This window comes from Papaver somniferum, chromosome 4 (assembly GCF_003573695.1).
Source record: "Papaver somniferum cultivar HN1 chromosome 4, ASM357369v1, whole genome shotgun sequence".
In the NCBI taxonomy this organism is placed as follows: domain Eukaryota; kingdom Viridiplantae; phylum Streptophyta; class Magnoliopsida; order Ranunculales; family Papaveraceae; genus Papaver; species Papaver somniferum.
In genome coordinates this window covers 20,250,361-20,267,246 of record NC_039361.1, presented here as the reverse complement: position 1 = coordinate 20,267,246, position 16,886 = coordinate 20,250,361, and the positions used below count along the sequence as shown (strand labels likewise).

Here is a 16,886-nt window from a genome sequence, read left to right as displayed (position 1 = left end):
AGTATAATGGTTCAAATGGTTGTTCTCTAGAAATTGCCTATCATGCATGTTTTTACTTTTCTTAGTTTTTAATGGTTCAAATGGTTGTTCTCTAGAAGTTGTCGATGATGCATGTTTTTACTTTTTTTAGTTTTCATCTTTATGTAGACGGTTCGGTATCAATGGATTTGGGTTTTGTTTACTATCTATTTCTTTACTTTTTTTTAGATCAATAGCTGATGATTCTCCTCGAAAGATTATATAGTCTTGGTAGTTCTAGCCTTTAATTTGGTCTCGGTGTAGAGCAAATGGTTCTCTTGAATAGTCTATTACATTATTTTCACTCTCTACACTTGAGATGGAGATTTTCAGGAAGTTCAGTGATACTGATGGTTCAAATTGTTGTTCTTCACTGTATCAGTTGGTATACTCTCATGTTTGAGTACAAAGGAGCTAAACTTCTTAATTCATGTTGAACAATTTTCTGATACTGCTGGTTATACCATATCATTTACGGTAGATTCTGAAATTCTATCTCTAGATGGTAAAGAAGCATTACAAACTGAAGTTGGTGAAGATGGTAAACTTCATGCTACAGTTAGGAAATTTACTAGTTTTGGTTCTGAAATGTTTTCCAGTTTTTTGTTTTTGATTTCGGTGATTTGATCTAGGAGATCTAATAATGGTCCACATTCATGGGCTTGCTCAACTCCAAGAGCTTTTAATTTAACTAGTTTTGAGATTTATTCACTTAGTCTTCCAGAAACGAAACTCCTAGAGGATCAATTTTTGGTAGTACTGATTTTTGCTCTATGCTTTGATGGAAGAAATGTGAAAAGTACTTGTATGTTTACTTCTGTTGGGATAGAAGAAAAATGTGATGGAGCTAAAGATGTTCGTATGTTTGTTTGGAGTTCTAGTCCTTCCCCTGTTTCAGAAGAGGTGCTGAATATGGTCATGAAAATGGAGCCATCAGATTGAACCAAACCCAAAAGAGTTTGGGGAATACCGCCGGGATGAACAGTTCAGGTTTGGAAACAGTCAAGCCATAAATGGTGGTGAACTATTAGAACCAAATTTGAAAAATCTTGGTTCTAGCTCAACTACAGAGCTTCACCCTAAAGTTGGTGCTCATGGTAAATCAAAAGTAAAATCTACATCTTGATCATTTTCTTTTTTTAGTCTTGACTAGGCTCGATCATCGATCATCTGATGCTGGTCTCGGATAGCCATGTTCAGTCTTGGCTTGTTTATGGCGTTACTTTATTTATTTTTTTGATCGGTCACAACCCCCGTATGATTGCCTGTACGTTTTCTATAGGTGTTGCCATTGTACAGGCTGCACGCACTTCCCCAAGGAGTAGTTCCATATCTATCTTTGCTAAGGAATACAACGTCCATCCTAAAATCTTAAACACCGGCGTTATCTTTGGAATGCTAACGGTTTTTCCCATCACTTTGGGAACTTACTGTACATTTTTTGCCGCTTGTTGCTGATAGGATAGCAGCTGATAATATTTTATGAAGTAGGCACCGACTCATCAGTGTAGAAGGACGGAAAAAAAAAACAGCCGTGGTTTGATCAGAACTTCTCGAGGCACTGACTACCCTTGTCCCATAGCAAACTCATCAACTGATCGAATTAATTACCATCCAACGGTAAATTAATTACCAGTAACTCCTCCACTATAGAGTCCTAAACATGCAAAATTAATTGGTGTAGACTGTAGAAATAGAAAAGCAAGAACAGAATCTGGAATATATGCTTACATCAACTGACAATAGAGAATGAAGAGAGAAAATCTGATCGTTGGATTATTTTATCATTTTTATTTTCTTTTTAATATCTCTCATTCTCTCTCAACTCTCTCTTTTTAACTGGGATCAAAGGAGATGCTACTACTTTTGCTGCAAGCTTCAAAGGAATCAAGGGTTAACTTTTGGTCATCGTCCAGAAACAACAAATAGTCTCGTCAAGGACTCAAAATCACAATCATGACACTCTTCTACTTCCGCTTGTCAGGCATGTGAGACAGTTGTAAGTCATAAATCGCATAGTTAAAGATTTCATACGAACTTTATGAGGTGAAAATTGGTTCGGGTCCACCTATATTACAATAAGGGGAGTTCAGTTCGGTCCCGGATAGAGAATTTTGGGTTATTAATTACAAGCTGAACTGAAGTGGATAGGCACCGGACTGTAGAATCTAATGGACAGTCTTTAAAGAGACGAGTATTTTACCTCTAGGTGAGTTGGCTGGAAAGAGACGGGGTGAAATAAGTTTAAAGAAATTGCACAAGAGTAATGATACTTGTGATACTAGGTCTAATTGTGGCATCAAAATTTGGTGGCTATGCTCAAGCTTTACTTTTGATACTTTCTACATATGTGGAAGTGGAATGGGATAGAAAGAACACTTTTGTTATAGGGAGGAGGTTTTTGGATCAAGGGAGTGGAAAACTCGCAGTCAACTCACTGATCCAGTATGAGTTATATTCTACTATTTTCAGGACCAAAATATCCTTTAAAGTCTATTCACTTGTTACTCGTACTAACCCACTGATTCATGATGATACTCAATAAGTTATCACTATCAATGACCAAAAATACTCGTAAATTAAGCCCTAAAACTCAGTCTCATCTATGGTTCATCTAATGGAAAATCATCAGGATTTTGACACTTTATCACCGAAGCTATATCTTCATGACTGGTAAATTTATTAGAGATTTTGAATGTCGGGAAAGATGACGCTGAACTCTCAACATTTAACTATTCAAAGCAAAGAGAATCAAACCAAACATTTTTTCAATCTATGTACCTGACTTTGCTGGAAATATAGACTCCCAAGAACCCAATCGATTATAGCATGATTCTCTCTTATTTTTATGTAAGTATAATAAGAAAAAATATGTCTGTAAAACCTCAGTTATTTGGTACCAGTAGAAGAGAAACGAAGCATTCACGTTCACAATTTGGAACATGAAATCCACATTTCTCTACAAGACAATAGGAAGTGAAACGCAACATTTCATTATAGCCATAGAGAAGGTGAAAATGCAATATACACTGCCATTTCATCGATGGTGTTGCAGGTGAATCATAATGCTTCAGTTTCCATTTTTCTTCTTCCAGTTTTGATTGTTTAGTGTTATACTCTTAGTAAAATCACACTTAATTTGAATGTTAAGAAGGCATAGACGCCACATTTTCCTTGTGAGTGGGCAGTATATTTGTGTCTCTGTTTGCAGGCATACACACTTGGCCAATGGAATATAGAAGGCCAGCCAACCTATACGTACGTGAGTACAATCAAGTTCATCTAAAATGCAAGATGACGAGAAGAATTCACAGTACACATGAAGCATTATAAATAAATTGAATAAATCAGTGAGCAGGTAGATAGAGATGTTGAGTAATAATATCGATTTTGTTAGTTTTTTTAATCAAGAAACTGCATGGTTTCCGGTACTTCCTCAGTAAACTCAGTTTCGGAAATTTGCGATATCAACTTCTTGCTTGGATGTTTCATTGTTGGTCAGTCTACAAATTTTTTATTGTTCTTTCTCTTGAATAAAACGTAGACCGACAAAAGGAAATCCTTACATATTTTCAATAAGAAATTTTGATTCTTGCTGGCAGTTCCATAAGAAGTTCCTAACATCCAGTTAGGAGGACACAGGTCTCTTGGAATAAGCTTGCAAAGTGGCCACAAGCTAGCTGCAATAATAATAATATTGAAAATATAAATGAAGCCAATGTACCAAGTTGTGTGCTTTAAACTTAGTATTCAATCTTTAAGAGTATGCATTTTTCCTTTTGATTAATGGTTGAAAGCCTTACAAGTCGCCTCCACTTCTAAGAAACTAAGATGACTATCAAAACTGCGACCATACTAAAACAGTGTTCCATATTCCCCAAAAACCATTTTCCTGATTCTCGTTTGCCTTGGAAATCGAGCATCCAATATTTCACGCTATCTAAAGAAAACGAGAACTTCTGAAAATTCAGGATGCCAACTTAACAATCTCGTTCATTGTGGACAACGAGAAACTAATATTTCAGTAAACGAGGAAAAAAAGAATCCTAACAAGTTTCAGACTTAATTTGGTTTATTGATTGTAGATGAGGTTTTGTTTTTATTACTATGAAAACTTCATATTGTAGCGCTTTTTCTTCATCACTCAATCTATGATATAGTACAACACAGTTAGCTTGTCATCAGGTTGGTGATAAAACTAAGCAAAGGTATTATACAAATTAATAGAATGAAATCAATTAGAACTGTGATGAAATACCTAGATGGAAAAACTATGTTCGAACATACCGACAAAGTTTTCGGATGATTTGAGAAAGAATTTCTAGGGTTTCTTCTTTAAGGTTTTAAAAGAAATATTCGAGGGTAAATTTGTCCGGCTCAGTAAAAATGTTCGACTCGAATGTATACGATGAGTTAACTCCGATTTTTCCACTCCCTTAATCCAACAACCCCCTCCCTATAACAAAAGGGAGAAAGAAAGGCAACTATCATACTCCCTATAAAATGATACATTTAGTTATATGGTGGGCAACGTGAAATGAGCTCCATTGAAGAATTTTTCAGAATCCTGTTTTGAGGCATACTTAATTTATTTATTTTTGGAATCTGTGCATTTTTAATGGCCATCAAAATAAATAAAAGAATTCATTTCTTTCCTTTTTCTGCGATAAGATCAACCCATCAAAACTAAGCATCTATGCCGGCTCAGATCTTCTCCCTAGTGAGCGGATCTGAGCCAGACAACACCCAAAATCTCTCATATATACTCAATCTTTCTAGTCTTTCTTTCTTTGTAATGGTGGAAATCCTACGATTGTGGACAGTCTTGAGTGTGGATAGTGGTAGTTTAAATTTTGAGAATGTTGTGTTTGAATACTATGTAATGGTTGAAATCTCAAAGCAGACTTGTAACACCATGAAACTATATTAATATAAAAGGTTCGCCTCCTTTTTGGGAAAAAAATATTTTAAGACATACAAGAAAATGACAAAGTATAGTCACTATGTGGTAAATCAATAATCATTTATCCATCATATTTTTATCATGACAATAATGGCCTTACTTTATTAGTGTTAATGACAATAATTACTCCCTCCGTCCCTAATATATAGGTGAAGAAGGTGAATCTCTTCAACTACGAATTTTTTTGTTTTTTAATTTTCATGTTTTTACCCTTTGTATTATTCTCACTACAATTTCCTATACAACATAAATAAGGGTATGTATGTCAAAAATCTTCTTCGAATTGGAATTACGCCTATTCAGTGGGACTAGAAAAATCCAATATTCTTCCTATATAATAGGGACGTAGGGAATAGAATCTAATATTGATGATTAGTAATTAATGTTAATTATTAGTGGTTAATATCAATGATTATATAGTCTTAATTTCTAATATGCTTTTTATTTGAGAGATAGTTAGGTTAGGGTTTGTCAAAGAAGAATAGAAAAATAAGCTTTTGAGATTTTAAGGTTGTTAATACGAAGGTAGACTTCTAAACGAGGTTTAATGTCCTTTTTTAAAAGTTGAATTTGTCGAAAAAATTGAAATTTTACAACCCAGGTTTACTGACTAGATAAATGGTTTGCCTGATAACTTGTCAGTCGAACCTATGTTTTTCCAAAATATACCTAGGTTAGGTGACAAGTTATCAGCCGAACCTAGGGTGTTCTTCGTATATGAAGAATACCCAGAGGTTCAGCTAATAACTTGTCCGCCGAACCTAAGTATATTTTCGAAAAACATAGGTTTGGGTGACAAGTTATCAGCCGAACTTCACTCTGTAACTGACGAATTTAGGTTCGTCTGACAAGTTATCAGTCGAACTTCACTCTGTAACTGAAGAATTTAGATCTGGCTGATTCGAATAAAAAATTGAACAGCCGAACTAAGTGTGGCTTTTAACATAGTGAAGTTTGGCTATCATTTTCATGGAATTATCCGCCGAACTGTTCTTCTGAAACATAAAAAAAAAAAACGAAAAACAAAGATCTGGGTTCCAATGTGCGTATTTGAAGCTAAATATCTTTGCGCAATGATTCACATGACTCATTTATACTTGTGGTTTTAATCAATGATCGAAATTTATGAATCAACAATTGATTACCAACGAAAAATAAAATCAAAATGATTTGATCAATGATGATCAAATTAGGCTAAGAATAAAAATGATTTTGGATTTTGGTTAGTTTAGGTTTATGTTTTAAATTTTGGTAAAGGGTATTTAAGTAATTTAAGGGTAACTAAATAATCTACCCACTACTAGGACACCCCTCGTAAACCCACCCTAGATAAGGTAATGGTTTCGCATGCCTCAAAACATTTGAGTATACCTCAGAACGGGTTTCATTTTTCAGGGTAAAATCATGTAAAGTGCATATTACGTGGGTCTGTGCTTTTGACAAAAACAGAACCAAAGCCCAAAAATAGACAACATGTCCTAGGCCCAGAAAACGTAATCTATAATGGTAACTTGGTAAGAAAAGGAAACATCAATAGCATTCAAAGTTTTAGGACGCGCAAGCTGATTTTACAAGGAAACATCAGTAGCATTCTAAATTTAATATCACCGAAACCTATATATGCACACACATCTTTTCTAGCAAGTTTCAAAGTTGAGTTTTTCTCTTGGTTGCATGTCCAGCGACGTGTGATCTTTCTTATTCTTTTTTCCTTCTTCATATAGTTTCGGCGATCCAAAAAAGAAAAAAAAAAGTTGAGTTTTTCTTCTTTGCAGCATCTTTGAGTTTTTGTTTTGGGTATATTTATTACAAATGGCTGGAAGAATAGCAGGAGGTGCAGCAATAGGAATAGATTTAGGTACGACATATTCTTGTGTTGGTGTATGGCAACATGACCGTGTTCAGATCATTGCTAATGATCAAGGAAATCGTACAACTCCTTCCTACGTTGCTTTTAGTGGAAACGAACGTTTGACTGGTGATGCCGCTAAAAATCAAGTTTCTATGAATCCCATCAATACTGTTTTCGGTAAGATTTTCGATCAACACCTTTATTAATTAGTGTGCATCAATAATTTATATCTGACTTTGTTATTATGCATTGCTAGTTTTGTGCTTTCTGATTCTGGTTTCTGTTCTGTAGATGTGAAACGCTTAATTGGTAGGAAAATCAGCGATGACACCGTTCAAAGTGATATGAAGGTATGGCCCTTCAAGGTCATTGGAAAAGGTGAGAAACCCATGATTGAAGTCAATTTAAAGGGAAAGCCGAAACAATTTTCAGCTGAAGAAGTCTCATCCATGATTCTCACAAAGATGCGCCAAATTGCCGAGACTTATCTTGGTTCAAGTGTTAAAGATGCTGTTGTCACGGTCCCTGCTTACTTTAACGATTCACAGCGTCAAGCGACTAGAGATGCTGGGACCATTGCTGGCCTTAATGTAATGAGAATCATCAATGAACCAACAGCGGCAGCAATTGCTTATGGTCTTGATAAAAAGGCAACCGGTGAAAAAAATGTTCTCATCTTTGATCTTGGTGGTGGTACTTTAGATGTTTCACTACTCACCATTGCCGAGGGTGTCTTTCAAGTCAAGGCTACAGCAGGAGATACCCATCTTGGAGGAGAGGATTTCGATAACAGAATGGTCGATCATTTTGTTCAAGAATTCAAGAGAAAGCACAACAAGGACATTAGTGAAAATCCAAGTGCTCTTAGGAGGTTGAGGACTTCATGTGAGAGGTCAAAAAGGACCCTCTCAACTACTACTCGGACAACCATGGAGATTGATTCTTTATGTGAAGGTGTCGATTTTCATGCATCCATCACTCGCGCTGAATTTGAAGACTTGAACAAGGATTTGTTCAATGAGTGTATGGAACCCGTTAAGAAGTGTTTGGCGGATTCTGAGATGGACAAGAGCTGCATCCACGAAATTGTCCTCGTTGGTGGGTCCACCAGAATTCCAAAAGTTCAGGCTCTATTGCAAGATTTATTTAATGGGAAGGAACTCTGCAAGAGCATCGACCCTGATGAAGCTGTGGCATATGGTGCAGCAGTGCATGCTTCTATTTTGAGTGGCGACGGTAATGAGAAGCTGAAGGACTTGGTGTTATTGGATGTTACCCCCCTTTCTCTTGGTATTGGGTTAAATGGAGGTCATATGAGAGTGGTAATGCCGAGGAACAGCACCATTCCGAACAAGAAGGTGTTTTACAACTTCCGTACTTGCGTCAAAGAACAAACTGGTTTTGTGTTTCCGGTGTACGAGGGTGAGAGAGCTAAAAACAGTGACAATAACTTGCTGGGTACGTTCTATTTAAGAGGAATTCCTCATGCAGCTCGTGGTGCTGTCACGTGCACTATATGCTTTGATATCGATGCAAACGGTATATTGAATGTGTACGCACAGGAAAATAAAACAGGGAAGAAAAGTATGATCACAATTACAAACAACAAGGGGAGGTTGCCGAAGGATGAGATTGAGAGGTTGATTCGAGAGGCTGAGAAATACAAACTAGATGATGAAGAATTCAAGAAGAAAGCGGAATTGAAGGATTCTTTGGTGGAGTACATAGACGACACGAGGATCACAATCGGTAAACTAGGAAAAAAGCTAGCCGTGAATGATAAAAAGGAGATCGAGCGTGCACTGCATCAAACAAACCAGTGGTTGAATAGCAATAGCAGTAAGGAAGCCGCCATAGCTGACATCAGTGACAAGGTGGCTGAGTTAAAAAACTTGTGCAATTCTATCATAACAAAAGTTTAGCTACAAATCTCTTTGAGGGGGTTTCTTTGTCTACTGTAAGTTGGAACTGGAGTGTTGTTGTCAACAACTTGCCTTTGGCTTATAATGTTTTTGTTTTTGTTTTTTTTCTTTTTCTATCTCGGCTGTCGTTGTTTTGCAGTTAACCTTCGCACTTTGTCACACTTTGTGACCTTCTATTAATAGTTACAGGAATATCCACCCATCGTTCCATACTAAGCAAACGTCAATTACTCTATGAAAATAATCTGTAGCTTGTTTAAATGACGTAACAGGTCCATCTGTAGCTTTTTGGTCGTCTAAATTAAGATATATCTCCGCGGTTATAACCCATCACAAAAAATCCATCCAAACAAAAGTGATACAAAAACCCCAAATATCATAAACTGTCTAAATTACCCTTCTAGTATTTAAATCACCCCAACAAAAACAAAACTATCACCACCACCAACAACAAACCACCAGCAACAGCGCCACCGCCGACCACCACCGTCGTCACCCACCACCGCCGCCGCCACCACTGCCGCCAACTACCATTGCACCACCGCCGCCAACCACCTCCGCCGACCACCGCCGCCAACCAGCACCACCGACCACCGCCGCCAACCAGCACCGTCGACCACCGCCGCCGCCGACCACCGCCGCCAACCACCACCGTCGACCACCTCCGCCGTCGCCCACCACCAACACCGCCGACAACCGCCGCCGTCGCCACCTCTGACCACCACCGCCGCCGCCGCCTCCGATGAAAACCGATGAAAACCGATTTTGGTTTCATCATAAATACGATGAAAACCGATTTTGGTTTCATCTTGGTTTCGTGAGAATTCACCCGCAAGAAGAATTATAAGAGGTATTATACATGTTCATGGATAGAAATACATCGTTGAAATACGATGAAACCGATTTTGGTTTCATCATAAATAAGATGAATTCATAATTGGTTTCATCACACTAACAGTTGCCATTTCAGTTCCTGCAACTTCATTTTCTCTCGGCAATAGCGGCATCTCCCTTCAGTTCAGGTGCAAATGTGCATTATTGCTCCATATCCTCTTCAATCCATTGCCACCAACAAACCAACTTCTCTGTCTTTTAGGTGCAACATCCGCAACCGCAATCTTCTATTCTCTTCAGCACGAACTCATCAGCACCATCAGTTCTTACCCGCAACACCTTCATTACATTGCAGAGTCTTGTTGCCTTACAACAGCTCCGTAACAACAATATTGCTTCCTTGATGCTCAGACACCAGCAAAAATTTCACCAGCATCATATTAGCTTCCCTGCCTTGCACTTTTGTTTACAATTCCACCAGCACACGACCTTGTTTTCTTCTTTCATGGCCCAGTCTTATACTCAAAATCTCAATTGCAAGCAACCCCAACACATCACCATCTTTATCTAGTTATCATGACCACAACCACCTGTAACATGGCTAGCTCAGTCACCACCAATGCTGCAACTGCACAATTATGCACTTGAGCTAACACCACCTGCACCAGTCACTGCACATGCATCTACTCTCTTGTTGATCCTTTCGTTAATTAGCTAAACCCAAATCAAACCATCCATCTTGCATCTCAGCTCAGAGAGCTCTTAACTCTTCCCATGTCCAGCTCCTTCACTGAATTTCACTAATCTGTAGCGGAAACCCTCGTTTCTCCTTATACTCTGGCCTGAACAGTATGCGACAAAACCCCAATCACAGATCAATGTTGTAACTGCCATTACCACTGCTTACAACATAAGCTTCTCTGCAAATTCAGCTCGACTTCTTGCACATTCTCTACAACAACAGCATATCACCAGCTTCATTCCTTCTCTACATTGCAGCAACGCCAACTCATTCAGCTGACCTGCAATCACTGCCATCACCTGAACCTCTTTCCCTGCATTGCACTTCTGTTGCAACAACAGCAGCACTGCCTCTCATACTTTCCTGTAACTTCTGCTGCACTTTTTTACTGCCTTCTCCAGCAAATTATGTCCTTCCTCGGCTTCCGAGATCAGCCTAAAACCACTTCCTGCAACCCTTTTATTTAAGCAACAACAACTGCTCCTATAATACTCCATTTCCTTCCATCTGTGAGTTGGTATTCAACACCATAGACCCAATCAACCACATCAGCAACCTGAACCCTTTGAGTCAAACACACAGCATATCAACAGAATAAACAACCAAAACTCCATAGCTCAACAGATTGACCATAACTGGTGGATCCAAGCAAAAGTTCAGGAGGACGATACCATAAAGTAACAACTCGACTAGTTAATGGTTGAATGTGCCCGACACTAACAAAATTTGCCAGGCCAAAATCAGCTATCTTCAGAGATCCATCAACACTAACAAGAAGGTTGGATCCCTTGATATCTCTGTGCATTATACCTCTTCAATGACAGTGTTCAAGGCCAGATAGTAGTTGATGCATATAGAATTTAACCTACACAACATGAAAAAATCAAACCCTTTACCGTTGGTAATTCCCGAATACTAGAACACACATCCAGAGTTCCATATATACGAACCTGTGATTCACTGAACTTGATGTCAGGACAAGATGATAAACCAGCAATATCATGTTCCGTGTACTCGAAAACAAGATATACACTAGTTGACAGTCTAGAAGTAATTAGTCCCTCCAGTTTGCGGAGAATCATTATTTCCCGCGACATAAATCTCACACTTTCTGGCTCAAAGTTATCGAACCGAACTTTCTTTAAGGAAAGCATCCTCCCAGTTGCAAGCTCTCGTGCTCAGAAAACACTGCTGTATGTACCTTGTCCAATGTAAAGATACAGTCAGAAAATTGCAGTATTCACATAATTGCAGCACATGAACAAATACAAAAATACCTTGTCGACGTACTAATCCACTTCAATATTCCGATGTATAACGACACAAATTAGACCAGAAATGAGAAATTCAAGAACAGTAAAAAATCGTAGCAAAATAACAAAAGAAGAAGAAGAAACCCTTACCATTTCCAATTTCTCGAAACTTTCAGCAGGAAGAGGAATCCAACCATGAACAGCTTCACGAGCAACAACACTAAGCCAAGAAGGCCAACCAGCAACAACTTGTTCACCAAACCTAACAGGTCTTCTGAGATTAACATCACCAATTTCTTGTTTGATTCTGCTCTTATCGACAGACCCAATTCCTTTCATGTTCTTCGTTTGGAGATTCAAATCGAAACCCTGATTTCATCAATTTCTTCTTCATCTCTGAGATTAATAGCAACAGGTCTTCTTAAACAGCACCAAACCCAACTCTCCATCTGTCTTTATCTGTATTCTTAAATCAAATGCAGCCACAGCTCAGCATCAGAACATAAACCCTAATTTCTTCATTGTTTCTCGATCTCAATAAATTCTAGCAACATTTTTTTGCTGATACTTCCTCTCTACGCTCTATGAACATCATCTCAAATCTTATTTCCTTCTCAATTTCTCAATCAGCGTCTCGATCTGGTCTCTCGGATTTAACAGCAGCGGCTGCTGCTTTCTCTTTCTTTTCTCAGTTTTAGGGAAATGAATGAACTAATGATTGAGATAAAACGTCTCTCGAATTCTTCATCTCTTGAATCAGCGTCGTTCTTCTCGTGGAGATCCATTGTTGCTGCTGGTGATGAAGGTGGTGGGAGAAGGAGACGGAAGAAAGAAGAAATCAGAGAAGAAGAAAAGATAAAAGGGTACATTTGGGTTTTTTTAAAATAAAAAAAGTTAAATTTGCTCATTATCATTTGACTTGGGGTTTTTGTCCCAGTTTTATTTGAAACGGTTTTTATTTGGTAGAAATAATATGATCGGTTTTTTCTTATCACTAGTTTGTTCATCTAGGGATTTTGTCACTAGTTTTTTTTTTTTCCAACTTATGGGAGAACCGACACTCGGGGTCAATGTCTATTTAGTATTTAGAGTAATCGTGCATGTAGGTAAGCAATTTTATATTGCGTGCATTTTGTTAAAGTTCTCCACCTCTCATTTTGCAAGTTTAGTCATTGTACAGGCTGCATCCACTTCCCCAAGGAATAGTCCCCTCTATCTTCGGTAAGGAATACAACGTCCATCATAATAATATCCTACACACCGGGGGTTATCTTTGGAATGCTAAACTTTTCCCATCACTTTGGAAAAAAAAAAAAAAAACATACAGCATCACTCTTTTCCTTGGTCCCAAGTCGGTTTAGTGGGATATTTAACTCTATGGAAGACCCAGTCTTATTTACGCAAAAAGTTTGAAGGACAAGGATTTTTCATTGAGAAATGGGGAAAGTAAATTTTGGGTTATTACAATCTTAAGTGGATAGGTTAGAGAATCTCAAGGACAGCCTTAATGAGATTTATAAGCACTCTAATTACCTCAGGATGATAGTTGGCTGAAGACAGGTTTTCAGAATAAATAAACACAAAGTTGCTTCTCTCAACCTAGCCAGAAAATGACATGCTAGGTCTAAGGGACAGTGGTTAGGTGATGGTGAAAGAAATTCAAAAAAATATTCACAAGAATATTTCGTGCATATATAGGTCTAATGGCATTAGAATTTGATGGCAATGCTAAGGCTTTGCTTCCTTCTGATACTTCTACATCTGTGCAATGGAATAGAAAGAAATGCAACCATCATATTTTCTATAACAAATGATACTTTTGGTATATGGTGGACAGTGTGGCTTCAGCGCCATTGAAGAATTTTTCAGTATACATATAGGCAATTCCAATCATGTAGAGTGCATTTTTATAGAACCCTGATTTTGGGCATACCTAAATCTTTCTAGGCATACAAAACAATAATCCCATCTTGGGTGACCTTATAAGGGGTATCCTATGGGTAGTTAAATTACCTATATACCCTTAATACAAAAATCTAAAATCAGTTTTCTAAAAAATCAAAATCAGTTTCCCTTACCATCTCTTCTTCTTCCTCCTCCTCTAGCCGAACTCTTTCCCCTCCTACGAAAAAAAATCATCATCGTGATTAATTGTCGATTCGTAAAAATTTGATCGTCGATTAAACTCAACCACATAATGACTCGTACAAAGAAAAGCAGGGACTAGGAAAACCAAATCTTCTTCTAATCCATCAATAGAAGAAGAAGAACCAATTGAAGATGAAGGTGTAGAAACTGAAAATCAACCACCAATTGAACCAGAAATGGAACCAATTGCATCTCCAACTCCGGAAATGAGGATAAGAAAGCAAGTTTTACAAACCCAATCTCCTATTTGTTGTTTTTCATCGATTAAATGACGGTTACAGTGTTGGGTTCGGCTCAAAATTGAGTTGCGTTTTTAGCCGAACTGTTCTTCACAAAAGCTTCCTGTAAGTGTATATGAACAGTTCGGCATGAAATTTCATGAAATTTCATGCCGAACCTAGTCACAGATAGAGATGCATAGGGGTTCGGCGTATTCGATAATCATAATATGTGCCGAACCTAGCACATTTACGAGGTTCGGCTATTACGATATTCTCAATATGTGCCGAACCAATAACAATATTTTAACCCAAAAATAACAAATTGATGTTCGGCTTATACGATTTTCGAAATATAAGTCGAACCAGTAACTATTCTTTTTCCGAGCTATTCAGGATGTTGTTCGGCTTACTATGAAACTTTCATATAAGCCGAACTAGTGTCTAGCAAAAGGGTTGGAATTGAAAATTATAGGTTCGGCGCATGCAGTAAACAGATTCAGTGAACCGAACCGTTCATCAATTGATAGATTCGGCTCATAGATGTGAGCCGAACCTCAACCTGTTTCACCGAACCATGATCCAAAAAATCATCTAAACAACCTTTATAATTCTGAAAATTATCTTAATCACTAAACAAAATATTTAATCACTAATCAATATTACTAACACTAATACGTAAAGGGCAAATGTGCCATTAAAAATATTTGGGTTGAGGGGTAATCTGATTTTTCTATTTCACAACCTCTTTCATCTTTATGCAGTATGCCTAGTAAGATTTCAGTATGCCCAAAATCAGGATTCTTTTTATATGGTTGTGTTCTTTTAACAAAAAAAACAGAACCAAAGCCCAAATAGACAACATGTCCAAGGCCCAGAAAAAAAAATAACAATGCTATACAAGCCCCGAACACGAGAAGTCGGGCATAATCATCGGACAAATCTATAATGGTGAAAAAATACTAGAAAAGGAAACGTCTACAGCATTTTAAATTTTCTAGGACGTACGCACAAACTGATTTTATAAGGAAACATTAATAGCATTCTAAATTTAGTCTTAAAAAAAACTACTATATATTTACACACATCTTTTCCAGCAAGTTTCAGTTGAGTTTTTCTCTTGGTTGCATGGCTGGTATGTTCAGTAACGTGTAATCTTTTTATTCTTTTTACAACAAAAAAAGTCGAGTTTTTCTTCCTCTCAGCATCTTTGAGTTTATGTTTTAATGGATGGAAGAATAGCAGGAGGTGCGGCAATAGGAATAGATTTAGGAACGACATATTCTTGTGTTGGTGTATGGCAACATGACCGTGTTGAGATCATTGCTAATGATCAAGGAAATCGTACAACTCCTTCCTACGTTGCTTTTAGTGGAAACGAACGTTTGATTGGTGATGCCGCTAAAAATCAAGTTTCTATGAATCCCATCAATACTGTTTTCGGTAAGCTTTTCGATCAACATCTTCATCAATTAGTGTGCATCAAAAAATTATATCTGACTTTAACCATCACTTTGTTATTATTTGTTACTAGTTTTGTGCTTTCTGATTCTGGTTTCTGTTCTGTAGATGTGAAACGCTTAATTGGTAGGAAAATCAGCGATAGCACCCTTCAAAGTGATATGAAGGTATGGCCCTTCAAGGTCATTGGCAAAGGTGAGAAACCCATGATTCAAGTCAATTACAACGGAAAGCCGAAACAATTTTCAGCTGAGCAAGTCTCATCCATGATTCTCACAAAGATGCGCCAAATTGCCGAGACTTATCTTGGTTCGAGTGTCAAAGATGCTGTTGTTACAGTCCCTGCTTACCTTAACAATTCACAGCGTCAAGCGACTAGGGATGCTGGGGCCTTTGCTGGCCTTAATGTAATGAGAATCATCAATGAACCAACGGCGGCCGCGATTGCTTATGGTCTTGATAAAAAGGCAACTGGTGAAAAAAATGTTCTTGTCTTTGATCTTGGTGGTGGTACTTTAGATGTTTCACTACTCACCATTGCCGAGGGTGTCTTTGAAGTCAAGGCTACAGCCGGAGATACCCATCTTGGAGGAGAGGATTTCGATAACAGAATGGTCGATCATTTTGTTCAAGAATTCAAGAGAAAGCACAACAAGGACATTAGTGAAAATCCAAGTGCTCTTAGGAGGTTGAGGACTTCATGTGAGAGGTCAAAAAGGACCCTCTCAACTACTACACGGACAACCATGGAGATCGATTCTTTATGTGAAGGTGTCGATTTTCATGCATCCATCACTCGCGCTGAATTTGAAGACTTGAACAAGGATTTGTTCAATAACTGTATGAAACCTGTTAAGAGGTGTTTGGAGGATTCAGAGATGGACAAGACCAGCGTCCACGAAACCTGTTGGTGGGTCCACCAGAATTCCAAAAGTTCAGGCTTTATTGCAAGATTTCTTTAATGGGAAGGAACTCTGCAAGAGCATCGACCCTGATGAAGCTGTGGCATATGGTGCAGCAGTGCATGCTTCTATTTTGAGTGGCAAATTTAACGAGAAGGTGAAGGATTTGGTGTTGTTGGATGTCACCCCTTTCTCTCTAGGTATTGGGGTAGTTGGAGCTTATATGACAGTGGTAATGCCTAGGAACAGCACCATTCCGAACAAGAAGGTGTGTCACAACTTCCGTACTAGCGTCAAAGGACAAAGTGGTTTTGAGTTTCGGGTGTATGAGGGTGACAGAGCTAGAATCGATGACAATAACTTGTTGGGTACGTTCTATTTACATGGAATTCCTCCTGCAGGTCGTGGTGCTGTCACGTGCACTATATGCTTTGATATCGATGGGTATATTGAAACTGGAGTGCTGTTGTCAACAGCTTGCCTTTGGCTTGTAATGTATTTGTTTTTTGCTTTGCAATATAATAACCAATAACAACTTTTCCAATCGAGAAAACAAAAACTATAAAAATTGAA

The 16,886-nt window shown here is 38.0% G+C and overlaps 2 pseudogenes; both read left to right on the top strand.

Moving 5' to 3' along the window:
* Nucleotides 1-6: 6 nt before the first annotated feature.
* On the top strand, nucleotides 7-1,144 carry LOC113272131 (annotated as a pseudogene).
* Nucleotides 1,145-6,793: 5,649 nt separating this feature from the next.
* Nucleotides 6,794-16,845, top strand: LOC113272130 (annotated as a pseudogene).
* Nucleotides 16,846-16,886: the final 41 nt, after the last annotated feature.